General features: G+C 39.5%; 1 protein-coding gene and 1 long non-coding RNA gene across 2 annotated transcripts in view; one reads left to right on the plus strand and one right to left on the minus strand.

The window, feature by feature from the left end:
* Positions 1-15891, minus strand: part of LOC306656133 — a 324085-nt gene that overhangs the window by 172113 nt on the left and 136081 nt on the right. The gene's annotated exons all lie outside the window — the stretch shown is intronic.
* The window catches only part of PHF12 (PHD finger protein 12), a 43592-nt gene that overhangs the window by 2429 nt on the left and 25272 nt on the right, over positions 1-15891 (plus strand).

A 15891-nucleotide genomic window follows, 5' to 3' on the forward strand; every position in this document is an offset into this window, starting at 1 on the left:
GCCCTTGGGCGCCGATTTCACTTCTCCGCTCCGGATCGGCGAACCCTTCACCGCAAAATTCTTTGCTGCCGGGGTAGGATTGTGTGCAGTGACTCCGGAAAGGCATTTTTAAGAAGCTGAGAACTGGAAAGCCTTGCAGTCCCCGCACCCCACCCCCCCACCCCCGCCTTACTGAACGCAAGGGGAGGGGAGAGACCGAAGAGAGAGGGAGGGACCTGGGTTGATTGCCCGCTGCTTGATCCTCCTCTGCAGCTCAGCCTAGAAAATCCGGCAAAGAAGAGTTTAAACTCCATCTTCTGCCTGCAGAAATCACCTCTGTCCTCCACAAAAATTCCCCATCTGCACAGCAAACCCACATTGCATCTTGTTCTGTTAAGCAACAGTTGACTGACTGAGGCTGGCATCTGAAAGGAGGCAGGCTGGAGAAAGCAGGGAGAGGTGGCTATTTTCTTTACCTCCACCGGTTTTTTTGTTTTGTTTTTGATGTTGCCTTTTTAGCCCACTGTTAGCAGGGCGGGAGGGATTTCCCTTAAGATCTCTCTATTGTTGCATTTACATTCCTTCTCCGGGTTTGTGAAATAGTGCCTACTTTATTTGTACTAATTGCAGGTTTTGGAACACTTATTAGACAGATGACTGATACTAAGTCTGTGGTCAGAAGTTATGTGGGAAGCTCCCATTACCATTCCCAAGATACTTTTGCCCAGGAGGGCACCCCATCTTAGCTTGTAATGTTACAAGGACAGAAATGATTATCCTGGAGGAAGCTTTGCTGCTGGCCTTTAAATTTTTACTATAAAGTTACTAATACCAGCTGTAAGGTCCTGTGATTTTTAGCCTTTCCTTTCTCTAAACTCTAATCCACCTGGAAGAAATAGCTCTGGTGAAGTTTCTTTTGCTGCTCTTGAACACAGGAGAGAGTTGTATCTGAATATGTACAATTTTTATTGTAGTGATTTGATGTGTGTACTAGGACTGTGGGTTGTAGACATTTTCCCCCCAGTACTGGAGATTTGAATCCAGGGTCTCACACATGCTAGACTAGGACTCTACCACTGAACTACATCCCCTAGACATAGGGGTTTTTTTGTTGTTGTTTGAGATAAGGTCTTTGGAAGTTGCCCACATGGGCCTCAAATTTGGGTTCCTCTTGCCTCAACCTTCCAAGTAGTCACCTGGCTAGACTTCTTGATTTAAAGTATGGGCTAATGTTTTACCCCTGAGATGAAGTGGCATAAGTCTCATTTGTTTAATAATGCTGAAATTATTTAATAGAAACCCAGAGCATAGAAAAAATGTGTTATTTTGCCTAAAATTGGGCTTTTAAACTCTGAAACTTAACCTCTGAGTCTAAAAGTTGTCAAGTTGTAATAAGCATTTCTGCTTTAGCTGGAAAGAGAGAGAGGAAGGAACTTCTACCTGCTGATGAGATTCTGGTTTGCCCAAGCTGTATGTTTCACTAAATACTTTTTTTTTTCTTTTTTTCTTTTTTGAGACCATGAATGGGACCTGGTAATCAGATTTGAGAATTGTACTGAGATAGGAGTTGCTTCATATTTTCAATTCTCTCTTCGAAGATTGCAGTACTGAATGTACTGTTGACTTACCTGAGTTATTATCTAAATCACATAACTTTCTAGGTATTGGTGAAAAGTCAGGAAATCTTTTTTTAAATAAGAATTCCCTACATGAATTTTATTTGATAAGTAAGATTTGTCCCACTTTCCTGCCTCCTAACCACACTCTCTCCCACAAAAGTGAAATATTTCATTAATCAATTCAACCAAGGTAGTGAGGTCAGGCAGTTAATGTCTCAGAAAAATTTTGATCCCTGAGTATGTTTTCATTAATTTTGTCCTATTCATTGCTTATTTTGTACCATATGGAGTGAGGTTAGGCTATATGACTTTACTTTCTCTTGCTTTCCTTTTGAAAAGACTGAATTATTTAGATAAACATAGTAATGAAAAGTTCCATTATATACAGACTGTATAAGAGTGAAGCTGGAATTTGACAAATGCTGTAGGTCACAATTGCAGTGCTGCTTTCACCTTTCAGAGTTTGGTGATACAAGTCCTTTCTCAGTCTCTAGTGTCCCTTGCCAGTCTGCCTCACAAGTGAACAGGCCCAAGTAAAATGTTGTAGAAGTGATTCTTAGGCAAACTACCTCTGGTCTTAGTGACACAGCCATAAACCATGGAGATTTTTTTTTTTTTTTTTTGTACTGGGGAGTGACTCCAGGAGCACTTAACCACTGAGCCACATCCCCAGAGCTTTTTTTAAAATATTTTTATTTTGAGACAGGGTCTTGCTAAGTTGCTTAGGGCCTCACTATGTTGCTGAGGCTGTCTTTGAACTCAACAATTCTCCTGCCTGGGCCTCCTGATCCACTGGGATTATAGGCATGCCACCACCGCACTGGCTCATGGGGACTTTTTAAGATAAATTACTGGAGTTTCATGACTGGTCAAATAACTATTTTCATTGCCCAGTCCTTTTCTTAGGGACCAATGTATTGTTATGAGGAGACCTCATCTCTTCCCAATTAGATGGGAAGCACTATTTCAGGATTTTCTATAATGATTATTTGGGTTAGGGAATGAATTATTCTGTGCTCAGTACCGTGACCTCACTGAAGAGTTAAAACTGAGGAGCTGAGGTCTTTGTCTAGGTGATAGTGTAATCATTTTATACAAGTTTAACTGGTTTATCAATTATTCAGAGTGATAACAGGGGTTATTAAACCTGCCCCTAGAGAACTGGAAAGAGATATGTTTTTAAGTGTTCCCTGGTGAAACTGACCTTTGTCATAATTAGCATGCCATAAGTTGACCTTTCTGATAATTCAGATTTTCATGGACTGATCCTTAAAAAAAAGTCTGTTAAAAGGTGTGATAATTGATAGTGGTTTAGTTGTTGCTGGCCTATCTTTCTGTGTGAGAATGGGAAGAATTGTTGTCACTGATAGAGTGAATACCATAAGGCAACAGTAATGAAGCTGACTAGAAACTGGCTGGTTTCCTCTCACTGCTTTCTCATGGCATTTTGCTCCAGACAGGGACCAAAACGGTTGGATTGAGAAGTGCACCTACCTCGGCAGACCTCAACATGGTCCCTTCCCGTCAGACAGATTTCTGTAGCATTTGCCTCCGCATGTTATATTTGGAATTGTTGGCCGGCTTTCCTCTCTGGTGTTGGCAGCAAGATCCCAAAAGGAGGTTTTCGAAGAATGAGAGTAAAAAGGTCTCTGCAACAAGCAAACTAAGCTCAGCTTGGAGTTTTGCATTTTTAATTTTCAGTGAGTCATAACAAAGGTTTCACTCACAGAATCTAGAATAAAAATCTTTGTTTGAATTTCTAAAGAGGTGATTTTTTTGTGATTTTGTTGTGTTTAACTCCTCATTAGACTAATATCAGGTAGACAATGAATTAAAATACATTTATTTTAACGTTGACTTTATGAATCTGTTGTTTTTAAACAGTTAATTCTTAGAAGCCTGATGCTGAAGAATCGGAGGTTACAATGTCTGGATTCCCTCCCCTCCCCTCCCCCTGCCCCATCAGCAGTTAAATAATTCCACAATAAACAACCTGATTGATTAAGGTTTTTGTTTTAGTTTTTTTTTTTTTTTTTTTTTTTTTTTTTTTTTTTTTTTTTTTTTTTTTTTTTGGTACTAGGTATTGAACCTAGTGTGCTTAACCCAACCCTTTTTATATTGAGACAGGATCTCACTTAGTTGCTTAGGTCCTCACTAAGTTGCTGAGGCTGTCTTTGAACTTGTGATCCTCCTGCCTCAGCCTTCCAACTCTAGGACTTCAGGTGTGCACCACTGTGTCTGGTGCTAATTTGATTTTGTTTATTTATTTGTTTGTTTTGCATTTTCTGTCTTAAGAGCAGCACATAGCCCTGGGTTTGATCCTCAGCACTGCAGAAAAAAATAACAGCAAGGCACAGTGGTAAGAGCTTGAAGGCTTAAGAAAATGGATCACTTGAGCCCAGGAGTTCTAGGCCAGCGTAGGCAACATAGTGAGACCCCCATCTCCAAAATATAAATAAGAATAGTATTTGGTATTTTTGTGGCCCAAATGACTTGGGTTGAGAAAGGAAATATCAGAGATATTAAAAGTGGGAAAGGAACGTAAATTCCTGAAAGGTGAATGTTTCTGTGTAACTTAAGGCAAATACTAATGGGATTTGGAATTTTCCTTTTAGGCCTATTCCAAAATTAATTGCCATACTCAGTGAAAGGTAGGATGCAGTTATAATTTCATCAATTTCCCACTGCTCCTTAATGCTCTCAAAATACTTTATAAATGAGCTCCACTAATATATTAGGACAGTTTGGGGCCTTTGTAAATGACTTGTGTGTTTTTTTATATAAGTGTGCAAAAGATGTGTTTAGGTTTTCTACCTTATTTTGAATCTGGAGGTGAGATTCATAATGGTCTATTGTAAATTCTTGGTCAAGTATGCCTCCAGGAGTATTTGTTTAAAACCACATCAGAGGAATGTACAATAAATCATCTAATTTGAACTGAAAGGGGATTCAAGTAGTGACTACTGTGTGTTGGAAGAAACTCACTGTATTACATTATTCCTTAACCTCTGAGCAAAAGTACAAGTGCTATATCAAATTACTCAAAGGGGGCTTAGTAAACCTTTTCTTTTCCTTTTTTGGTACCTAGTATTGAACCCAGAGTCGCTACTGAGTGGTTACTGAGTCACATCCCCAGCCCTTTCTATTTTTTGAGAGACGTTCTTGCTAAAATTCCTTAGGGCCTCAGTAAATTGCTGAGGTTGGTCTCAAACTTGCAGTGCTCCTGCCTCAGCCTCCTAATTCGCTGGTATTACAGATTCCCTGCTTCCGTAAACCTTTTCAAGGTTCATCCTTGTAGCATTTATCAGTACTTCATTTTGTATTATGGCTGAACAATATTCTATTGTATGAACATACCAGTTTTATCTGTTCATCAGATGATGGACAGTTGGGTTGTTTCTACTTCTTGTATTGTGAATAATGGTGCTATGAACATTTGGGTATAAATTTTTGTGAGGACTTATATTTTCCTTTCTCTTAGATGTGTACTTAAGAGGTGGAATTACTGGGTCCTATGGTAATTCTTATGTTTAACCTTTGGGAGGAACTGCCAGGTTGTTTTCCACTGTGGCTAAATCATTTTACTTTCCCATTAGCAGTGTGGGAGGGTTCAAGTTTCTCCACATCTTTGACAACACTTGTTATTGTCTGTCTTAATTAAAGCCATCCTAATGGATATAAAGTACTATATCTATGAGTAAAAAGTTTCTTCCATGAGATTCAGTCAAGATGGTACACCTTAGTGGAAAGAACCTTATGAAGTAGCTTTGTACATTGGTATTTCAATTTCTCTGGGTATCTTCCTAGCAAAGAAGTCTAAGGCTGAAAGTTACCCTAGAAGAAGTATTAAAAGAAGGAAAAAAAAAAAAAAAAAACCTAGGGCTGGGGAGATAGCTCAGTTGGTAGAGTGCTTGCCTTGCAAGCACAAGGCCCTGGGTTCAATCCCTAGCACTGCAAAAACAAACAAACAAACAAAAAAAAAAAAAAAAAAAACCTGCCTTTGGCAGGATACCCTCCCAGACTCACCAGCCACAATAGAAAATTTCTGTGTTTAAACATTCTCATACTTGGCCTTATATTAAGAAGTCTTTTGTTTTTGTTTTGGCAGTGCTGGGGATCAAACCCAGGACCTTGACCATAGTAGACAGGTACTCCACATCCCCAGCCCAAGAAGGAAGATTTAATTGTCTTAGTTTGATTGGTAACAGCTTGGGGTAGAAATAACTCCAAAGTAATTAATGTGCTGTCTTTGGAACCCAGTTAACAAGATCAAAAAGTTGTTTGTACACTGCAGCATGCTCACCTGTTTATATGTGTCTTTATATAAGCCCAGATAGTAAACAGGGAGACAGAGTGCAGAGAATATTTGCCTGAAGGTTTTATGTAGCTCATAAAAAGAAACAGTCTGCTTTAATGATCCAGACAGGATTTTTGTTACCTAGAACTGCAGATGTCCTGCTTAACAGAAATGGGTACAGCTTTTCTCCTACATATGACAGTAACAAAATCAGGTAAAGCTGAATGTTGTGTTCTTTTGCTTATGGGTAAGAAACCATCTGTAAACTTACATGTCCTACCTCCAGCACATATATATTTCTTTGGGTTTGTGGTTAAGAAGGCCACCCTGATAGAAAATTCTCTTTGGACTTCTACTGGCCCTTTACTAAATTAATGCAGCACAAGCTCCTGGAAATACATTTTTGTTAAAGTATCAGAGTTTTAAGTCACCAGAAAGGAAAAAAACAAAAAAAAAAAAAATGTGTTTCCCCCCTTCTCTTTGTGTTTCCCCCCTTCTCTTATCTCCTCCTTTGACTTCAAGGTCTCAACATGATCAGCTACATTGCCATTCAACAAGTGACACTTATAAGAGCACCTCTGCATAATTCTAGTCTCCTGAGAGACACAGGTCAGGAGTAGGTTGTTTCCTTGCCAGTTTGCTGAAAGAGGAGGACATTGTATTCAGTACAAGTCCTAGACCAAATTTCAGAAAGGCACTTTGCTGTTGCAGATTTGACACTATGCCCAGGACACATACACAGGTCACTAGCTGATTGCTTTTCTCATGACTTGAGAGTAGTTAAGAATGAGAAGGTAACTTCTTTTCCTGCCTGCTCTTTCCAGATACCAAAATCCTCATCCTTTGAGCCTAAGGTATTTCTCTCTCTCTCTCTCTCTCTTTTTTTTTTTTTTTAAACCTTCTTTTTTAAAGTTGTAGATGGCCACAATACCTTTATTTTATTTTTATGTGGTGCTGAGGATGGAACCCAGCGCCTCAACATGTGCTACCACTGAACTAGAAGCCCAGCCCAAGCCTAAGATGTTCTAAATCTAGGTCTCAGCAAATGAGAACAAAGTTGAAACTTTAGCACATTTTGTACAGAAAGCAAAGGCTGAGGGGTACAAAATTTATTAATGAAAGGAAAAATTGATTTGACCCATTGATAGGGAGGAACTTTACTACCTGATGCAATTGGTGAATTCATAGTAAGCAAATTCCTAATGTACCTTGCAGATTGGTGAAGACTTTCTTTTCATTTTTCTCTTGGTGGTTCTGGTATTGAACTCTGGGGTACCACTGAGCTATAACCCATACCTTTTTGTTTTGGGAAAGGGTCTCACTGAGCTGCCTAGATTGATCTCAAACTCAGCAATCCTCCTGCCTCAGCCTCCTGGAATTACAGGTGTTTGCCACCACCCCCAGCTGATGAAATTTTCTAAGAAATGAAACTTTTTTTTCTCTCTCTTTGTAGTTCTGGGAATTGAACCCAGGGCTTAGTTCATGCTAAGCACTGAGCTATATTCACAACCCAGTAATGAAAAATTTGAGTCACTCATTTAGAGCTACTTGTCCTTCCCTTTTACTATCATTGCACTGAATAGATGCTCACTGAAACTATTTGAAGGCTTTTTCCCTCTTCTCACTGCTGCCTAATGCCAAATAGTCTTACAAATGAGAGACATGCAAAGAAAAACATTGATTGGGAAACAGAAATGATATCTGGGTTATTGCAAGAGGGTGATACCTTCATTTAATACACACACAAGGTGACCATTCCTTCCCTCAATTACATTTGCTTTCGTAAATGTTAATCACTTTGGTGTTTTATTTTTGCCCTTCTATTTTCTGATAAATTGTACAGGATATCTCCCAGGAAATATCTCCCAGTTTTGACAGAACAAGAAACACTTAAGAGTAAAAGCTGGGAAAAACTCCATGCCAGAACCTAGTGTCATCTTTCCCACTGATCTGGACTCGGCATGAAACTTCTTTTGAAATGAGCTTGAGAGAGCAATAGAGGATTCTCCTTGGGGTTTGACTAACCACAGCATGAAGACATCATTTTAGCTCCAGGCCAGGCAGAGGTGAAAGAACCTCTCAGAACTACTAGCAAGTTAGAGGACTGGGGTTGTAGCTCAGTGGTAGAGCACTTGCCAAGCATGTGTGAGGCACTGGGTTCGATCCTTAGCACAACATAAAAATAAAAATAAATAAAATAAAATCCTATGGACAACTGAAAAATGTTTAAAAAGAGAAGAAGTACTAGCAAGCTTGAGTTCCAGGTGGAACCCTGTTTGTGGCAACACGAGTACACTTGCAGGTTTTCACTCAGCATTATCCACGGAGGGATGATTTTTGGATGTTTTTGTTTTGTTTTGTTTTGTTTTGTTTTGTTTTGTTTTGTTTTGTTTTGTTTTAGTACTGTGAATTAAACACAGGACCTTATGAATGCTAGGCAAGTGCAATACCACTGAGCAACCTCCCCAACTCTGTTTTTATTTATTTATTTGTTTGTTCGTTTGTTTGTTTATTTATTTGAGACAGGGTCTTTCTCAAGTTGCCCAGACTGGCTTTGAACTTGAGATCCTCCTGCCTCAGTTTCTTGAGTAGTTGGTATTACAGACATGCACTGCTGTGCCCAGTGAGGGATACTGAATGTTATTTTTCTCTTGTCTGTGTGCGGAAAAGCCAATGCATTGCACAGAACTTTGAGTGAATCTAGGTAAGTCTGTGCATTATGAAATTGGCTAATAAAGATCTGCTCTTCTCTTTCTACCACACCTGGGCTTCTGTGATGAGATAGGAGCTTTAAATTCCCACATTCACTGAACTGATTTGAATCAGCTAGAGTTCTGCTTATTATCAGTTTTTGTTTTGGGGGAGGTTTTTTGTTTTGTTTTGTTTGGTGGGGAGGCTACTGGGGATTGAACTCAGGGTACTTGACCACTAAGCCACACCCCCAGCCCTACTTTGTATTTTATTTAGAGAAAGGGTCTCACTGAGTTGCTTAGTACCTCACTTTTGCTGAGGCTGTCTTTGAATTTGCGATCCTCCTGGCTCAACCTCATGAGCTGCTGAGATTACAGGTGTGCACCACTATGCCCGGCTTTGATTATCAGTTTCAACAAAAGTCATCAATTATTGGTCAGCTCACATTGTGAAAATTATACTCCATTAATCTCATTAAAATGTGTCTCAATAGATTGGCTCTGTTTAACTTCCCTTGATCTTCCTTGCCATTTTTTTTTTGAAAGAACGTCATCTTTTTTCTTGTTACTGGGGATTGAACCCAAGGGTGCTTTAGCCCTGAGCTGTATCCCCAACCCTTACTCTTTTTTAAGACAGGATCTTGCTAAGTAAGTTGTGGAGACTGACTTAGAAATGCAATCCTCCTGCCTTGGCCTCATGAATAGCTGAGATTAGAGGCATGCACCCCTATTCCCAACCCTGAAAGAGCATCAACTTGAGAGAATTTTGTCACTGATTTTGACTTTTTGATAAACATTGTTTGTTATATCCCTCTTTTGTGGTTGTTGTGGTTTTGCCTGGTATAGCCATTCTAACTTAGCAAACTGTCATACTAAAGGAAACACCTAATTCTATGATATCAGACTTCTTTGTAGACTGTGGTTTGTTGGTGTTAAAGTAAGCTATATGTTAAGAAACAAGTTAACGGCAAATAACTCATGTCTAAGGTTTGTATGCCTGGCTACATTTCTTAAAGGGCTTCCCTCAAATGCTGTCATTTGTGAGCATATATATAGACCTGTAGGATGATCATTCTTTCCTTAAGGAACATTCTAGAGAAGAGTGGACCAATGGGAAAAACATGGTTGTCTGTTCCTGATAAGTATGTTCAACTCCTAAATAGGTCACTGAGGGTATAAGTGAAAGGCTATGAAAGCCCAAGTCAGCACTTGGCTATGGCATCAAACCACGGCAGCATGGTTTGATAGCAAGCCCAGAAGATTACTTCAGTCCTGGTGTGTATGGGGGGGTCCAGGTTTGAGCATAATTGGGGAATGGGAAAGGGTAACGGTAAAAGGAGGGAACAAGTCCTATGCTGTTATGTACCATGTATTATTCTCCCTCTTTACCTTTTTTATGACCCTATCATGGGAGGTAAATTAAGCAGAAATCCCTCTTTAGGGAAAAGCAACTGAGTCTTAAGTAAAAATTTTGTTCTCTGGATTTAGTTGAGTTTTTAAATTTATTTATTTTTATTTACTTTTATTTTTCATTTTTTGCAGTACTGAGGTTTGTGCACAGGGCCTTGTGCATACTAGGCAAGCATTCTGTCATTAAGCTATATCCCCAAGGCCCTTAGTGCATTTTTAAGTAAGGTCATTTTTAGTGTTCTTAGTTTTCCAAGACTTTATAAAATCTTAGGTCCAATCACTATAAATTGGCCCAGATTCTTGAGGTGTGTTTGTAAGAAGAATATGTCATGGCTATTTCCTTTTTCTTGATACTCCACTAAAATTTGGCAACCAAACAGTAAGCAGTTTTCTATAACTCTGAGACTTATATGGAATACACAGTTAAAATTTTCGACTCTTCCTTCCAATGGAACCTTCCCTAGGAGTATTAGGAAATGACTATTGAGCCTAATGCACTCCTGTAATCCCAGCTGCTGGGGAGGCTGAAGCAGGAGGATTGCAAGTTCAAGACCAGCCTGGACAATTTAGCAAGACTCTGTCTCAAAATTTTTAAAAAGGTCCTAGAGATATAACTCAGTAGTAGAGCACTCCTGGATTCAATCTCCAGTACCATGGTGGGGGTGAGGGAATGACTATTGAAGTCAGAATGTTGACCCTTTTCCAAAATCATTAGGTTCTAGCATCTATCATGAGATGAATGACTGAAACCCTATTTCTAAAAAAAAGGAAAGGTTTACATGTAGAGAAGTTGGGATTACAAGAATGGCCAAGGCAGGTCACTGATAGATCAGGCCCTGTGGCACTGGGCCCAGCTTGCAGAAAAGGTAGCAGAGGAAAACACCCAGTATAGCTGTTGGTGCCCTCCCTCCTTTCCCTGAACTAACTTTTAGCACTCTTCTCCAGGTGTCCTTTGCTGAGAGAATGTCACAAGCCAGTTTCTACATATAAGGCAATAAAACTTGGGGGCACAGTCAGCTAGTTCAAAAGAATTGTATGCTTGTGGAAGTGACGCAACTAGCTAAGTTTCTCAATGGGGCATTTGTAGTGGCCTGGCACTTCATTGGTTTCCTTGTTAACACTGCCACTGAGGCTTTGCATGAAAAACTAGCAGTCCTTGTACTTTTTATGTGCTTTGTGGCATTAGCTATCTTAGAGTCAGTAGCTAGGATAAAGGAGGGTAATAGATTAAGGTTTAGGCATCCCATGAACTTTTTGCTTTCATCTCTCCAATATGCTTCAGTAAGGCCATCTTCTTTCCTTTAAAAGTAGACCATACTTGAAGATAGAAGTGTCCAGAGAATGCTTGCTGTTTCTACAGACATTTAAATTTCATTAAATTATGTTCTTTCAGAGCATAAATTGTTAAATTTGACTATATTGGTATGGCTTTTAATTTAAATTTTAAAAATTTTAATTATCAGGGAGTGGAAGAAGGGGAGGAGGAGGGGAAAGTGCTGGAGAACATTGGGTAAATTATATTATTATGTTGTGTGCATGTACCAATATGTAACAACAAATTGCACCAAATGTACAACTATAATGCACCAATTAAAAATGTGGAAAAAATGTTGGGCACAATGGCGCACCCTGTAATTCCAGTGATTGGGAGGTTGTGGCAGGAGAAGCACAAGTTCAAAGCCAGCCTCAAACAACTTCATGAGGCCCTACGCGACTGAGCAAGACCCTGTTTCAAAGTAAAGACTAAGGGCTGGGAAGATAGCTCAGCTGGTAGAGTGCTTTAAAGGCCCTGAGTTCGCTCCCCAGTACCACAAAAAAAAAAAAAAAAAGACTGAAAGGGGTTGAGGATGTGACTTGGTGGTTAAGCATCCCTGGGTTCAATTCCCAATACAAAAGTGGGAAAAAAATTTTTAATTAAACTATACCTAGTATGTCTTAGATTTTTCAGAACATAATATGTTTTCAGTTTGCAGGAAGAAAGACCTCTGGGATTTTTTTTCTTTCTTTCTTACTTTGGTATAGGGAACTGAACCCAGGAGCATGCTACCAGCCCTTTTCTTCAGATTTTATTTTGTTTTGAGACAGGTTCTTGCTCTTGCTAAATTATCCAGGTTGTCCTCAAATTTGCAATCCTCCTGTGTCAGCCTCCCAAGTACCTGGGATTTCAGGTGTGCACCACCATAATTTTTAAAAAGGCTCATAGGTCGCTGCATAGATCAAGATGGCTGCCAGGAGGCTGAGACATAATTGTGGTCCTTTCAGCAGTCACATTTACTCACTATTTTGGCTACTACCAGTACATTTTCTGAACTGGCTGAGGGCAGCAGGGCCAGTCTGGGAGAGAGTATGTATTATTTTTTGCTGTTGGTCTTACACAATGGTGCTAAATATAATTTTTGCAGAATTTTTATATGATAGTGGACCTTAGATGGATAGATGAGACCCATGAACTCTGAAATTAAAAATCAAAACTGTTCAGTGCTATTGTTTGCTTGCTGAACACTTCCCCCACCAAAAGAAGACAAGGGACATATAGATAATGATGGGTACAGTCAAAACTCCCTTAGTCTGATATTTCAACTGAAACTGCCATAAATGGCCAGAGAGCTTCTGATTCCTGGAGAATAATGGATTCTGACAGGAGGGACCCCTAGCAGTTCACGTGACTGACCTGTTTTATAAAAGAATCTGAGTGGAAGACTCTTGGCATATTGTGTATATTCATGTTGCTTGTATAGTGTTCCTGTTAAGTATTTATATTAAGTCGAAAATTTTGTCCAGGAAGAAAAAATGGAGTGTTCTTTTGTAAATATTTTTCATCCTATTGTTTTCTTTTGTCCTAAGATATATACCAACACTTTTAATTTGGTTAAGTGAGATTTTCATGTCTCTCAGATTGGCTCAGGTTTATGATGTCAGTGTCACTTAGGTGGATGGACAGTTGAAAACCACATATCAGTAACCTCTCATGTTAAAAAAAAAGAAAGAAAGAAAAAGAAGGTTCAGAGCTTAACACCATTTTTATCTGCATATTGTAATACGCGCACACACACAAAAGATCTCTGAAATAAAAGGCCGTTTTTCTCCTTTGTGGTCTTCCTCCACCTTTCCCCTCCTCTCTTTGTTCTCTTATTCCCCTCCCCCTTCTCTGTTCTAGTTCCATATAGAAAAACTGTTTGTGCTGGTAGGTAATTAAAATGGTGCTATGGAGCAACAGGTCCCACTTGGTGTCTAAATCAGAAGTAAATGTTAATATCATGCAGGTTCACATGTATTAATAGGCGAGGGAAATGAGTGAGATTAGACACAGCCACTCTTTATAGGACTTGAAATAGATACTCTTAATTAGAAAGCCAAGAACCATGACAACTACCAACATCTTCCACTTGCAATGGTGAGCTGCAGCCTCATTAGTGAATGAAAGAGACATTCTAAATTAAAACTGGGCTACATCCTTTGGCTGTGAGTTGGGATCATCTGGCTCTGGACTTTGAATCTTTGACACAGAGAGGTTTGTCAGTACAGGCATTAACAGTGGGCTTTGGGATGTGTGTGGCTTTCTCCTTAGGACTCCAGAAATAGATCCATCTAGACTCCTTCATCAGTAGTAGGAATGAGCTACTTGGGTTTGTTTTTGGGAGTCTGGATATGTTGGAGTCACGCTGTAGAGGTTGACTTTAGAAAGTTTTAGTTTTGAAAACTTCAATTTTTTTTTTTTTTTTTTTTTTTGCGGTGCTGGGGATTGAATCCAGGGCCTTGTGAGACAAGCACTCTACCAACTGAGCTATATCCCCAGCCCAAAATTAAAATTCTTGACCAGCTTTTTATTGGTTTATGTATAGATACTATTTTTAACAGTTGGTAAGCCTTTTCCTGGCCTCAGAGAGAGTCACCAAACTCTGAGAGGCTGTAACTAACAGAGTGTCTTAACAAATCATCTTGAAGGAAACTTAAGCAGAGGTTCTTGTCCTGTTCACTAAAGCGCTACTAGTTTTCCACAACAGGCCAGCTGGGGTACAGAAGACATTGTTGCAGGGCTTATATTCCTATGATGTGAATAGTTCTGGGAAGGAAGCTAAAGGTCCAGACACTGTCCTGCTCTAGATGGACTTAAACATTCATTCCCAGGATGAATGTTCACACTCCAAGAAACTTCCCTTTATCAGGTAGTTTGTCAAAATGCAGAAATAAATCTGCTTCTGAAACTATGGCTTCCTCCTGAATCCTCTGAGAGACTTAATTTTACAGTTTGTCTTTATTATACTTTTTAATTAATTGTCTTACCAGTGCCAGGGCTTAAACCCAGGGATAGTCTACCATTGTGCTACATTCCCCAGGCCATCCCCCTCTCCACCCCACCCACCACCTTTTTTTTTTTTTTGTACCAGGAACTGAACCCAGGGGCACTTAACCACTGAGCCATACCCCTAGCCCTTTTTTGCATTTTATTTAGAGACAGGGTATCACTAAATTGCAGAGGCTGGTTTTGAACTCACAATCCTCCTGCCTCAGCCTCCAGAGCCACTAGGATTTCAGGTGTGCGCCACCGCCCCAGCTCCTTTTTAAAAATTTTTGAGACAGGGTCTCCCAAAGTTGCTGAGGCTGGCCTCAAACTTGCAATCCTACAGGCTTAGCCTCCTACATCACTGGAATTACAAACATGTGCCACCACGCCCAGCCCAATCTCACCATCTTTAAAGGATCACTGACTGGATTACTATTTGGTGAATAGCACTGAATTACAATAAGAGTAGGGAAAAGGCCATTATCACCTTCAGATGCCACCAAATGACCTATATGGATCTAGATGGGAGAAATCAATTTATAGTTTATTGTGTATAGTCTCATTACCAAAAATCCTTTTCACTTTGTCTCTAGCCTATTATCCCTGAAAGCAAGAGCCATGTATGAAATCTCAGCTCTTAGCATATTGCCTAGTGTAAAATAAATGTCCTGTAAATGAATGGATAAATGATTTTGGTTCTCTTTCCCAAGAGCTACATTTTTGACAGGGTAGATGATCACTAGTTTGCTTTGTGTTCATCTTTCAGTGTGGTGCCTAGCACATTGGTTAGTGAACAATGAAAACTCAGTAAATATCAACTGATGTAAATAGAAATGCTCGGCCTTAGGACTGGGGAGATAGCTCAGCTGGTAGAGTGCTTGCCTCGAAAGCACAAGGCCCTGAGTTCGATTCCCAATACCACAAAAAAAAAAAAGAAAAGAAAAGAAATGTTCGGCTTTTAGATTAAGGAAGGTACTCTACTGAGTTCCCCAGAAATAAGAGAACTACTAAAGGTCTTTAAAAAATAACTCTTGGTCTCAAGAGTTGAAAGAACCAGGAAACTTATTTGGATTTCAATTCTGCTACTGAACTGTCTCTATGACTTTAAGTCAGTCAGTCTCCTCACCTATATGATGAGAATAAGAATGCATTATCTCCCAGTATGGTGGTAAAGATCAAATAAGAGTATCTGTTGAATTATTTGTGAACAGTAATACACTAGATATAAGATGAAGTTATCATTCTGCTATTTCTAGGCTTTGGTGATTAGGAAGCATGTTGATGTCCTTACAGTCAGCATTGGCTCATTATAGAGATTTCATGGTTTTTACTAGTGAGTAGCTGAAACTGATAAAAGAAGCTCAGCCTTACCAGACTTTTAACTTTTAGAGATTTCCTTTCGTAAAGGATGGCCTTCAGCATCCTGTCTTCATTAATACATGGGGCAGAACCTTGTTTTTCTTGATAGGCATATCATGGTTTAAAGACTCTGGCATGATGCTTATATTTGTTTCAGAGTTGCACACTAAGCTTAGCACCCAGAAGCTTATGACAGCTGAGGTGGGGAAGACCTCAGACTGAGTACATGGGTACTGCAAGGGTACAGAATCA

Source organism: Sciurus vulgaris (genome assembly GCF_902686455.1).
Source record: "Sciurus vulgaris genome assembly, chromosome: 3".
NCBI classification, from domain to species: Eukaryota; Metazoa; Chordata; class Mammalia; order Rodentia; family Sciuridae; genus Sciurus; species Sciurus vulgaris.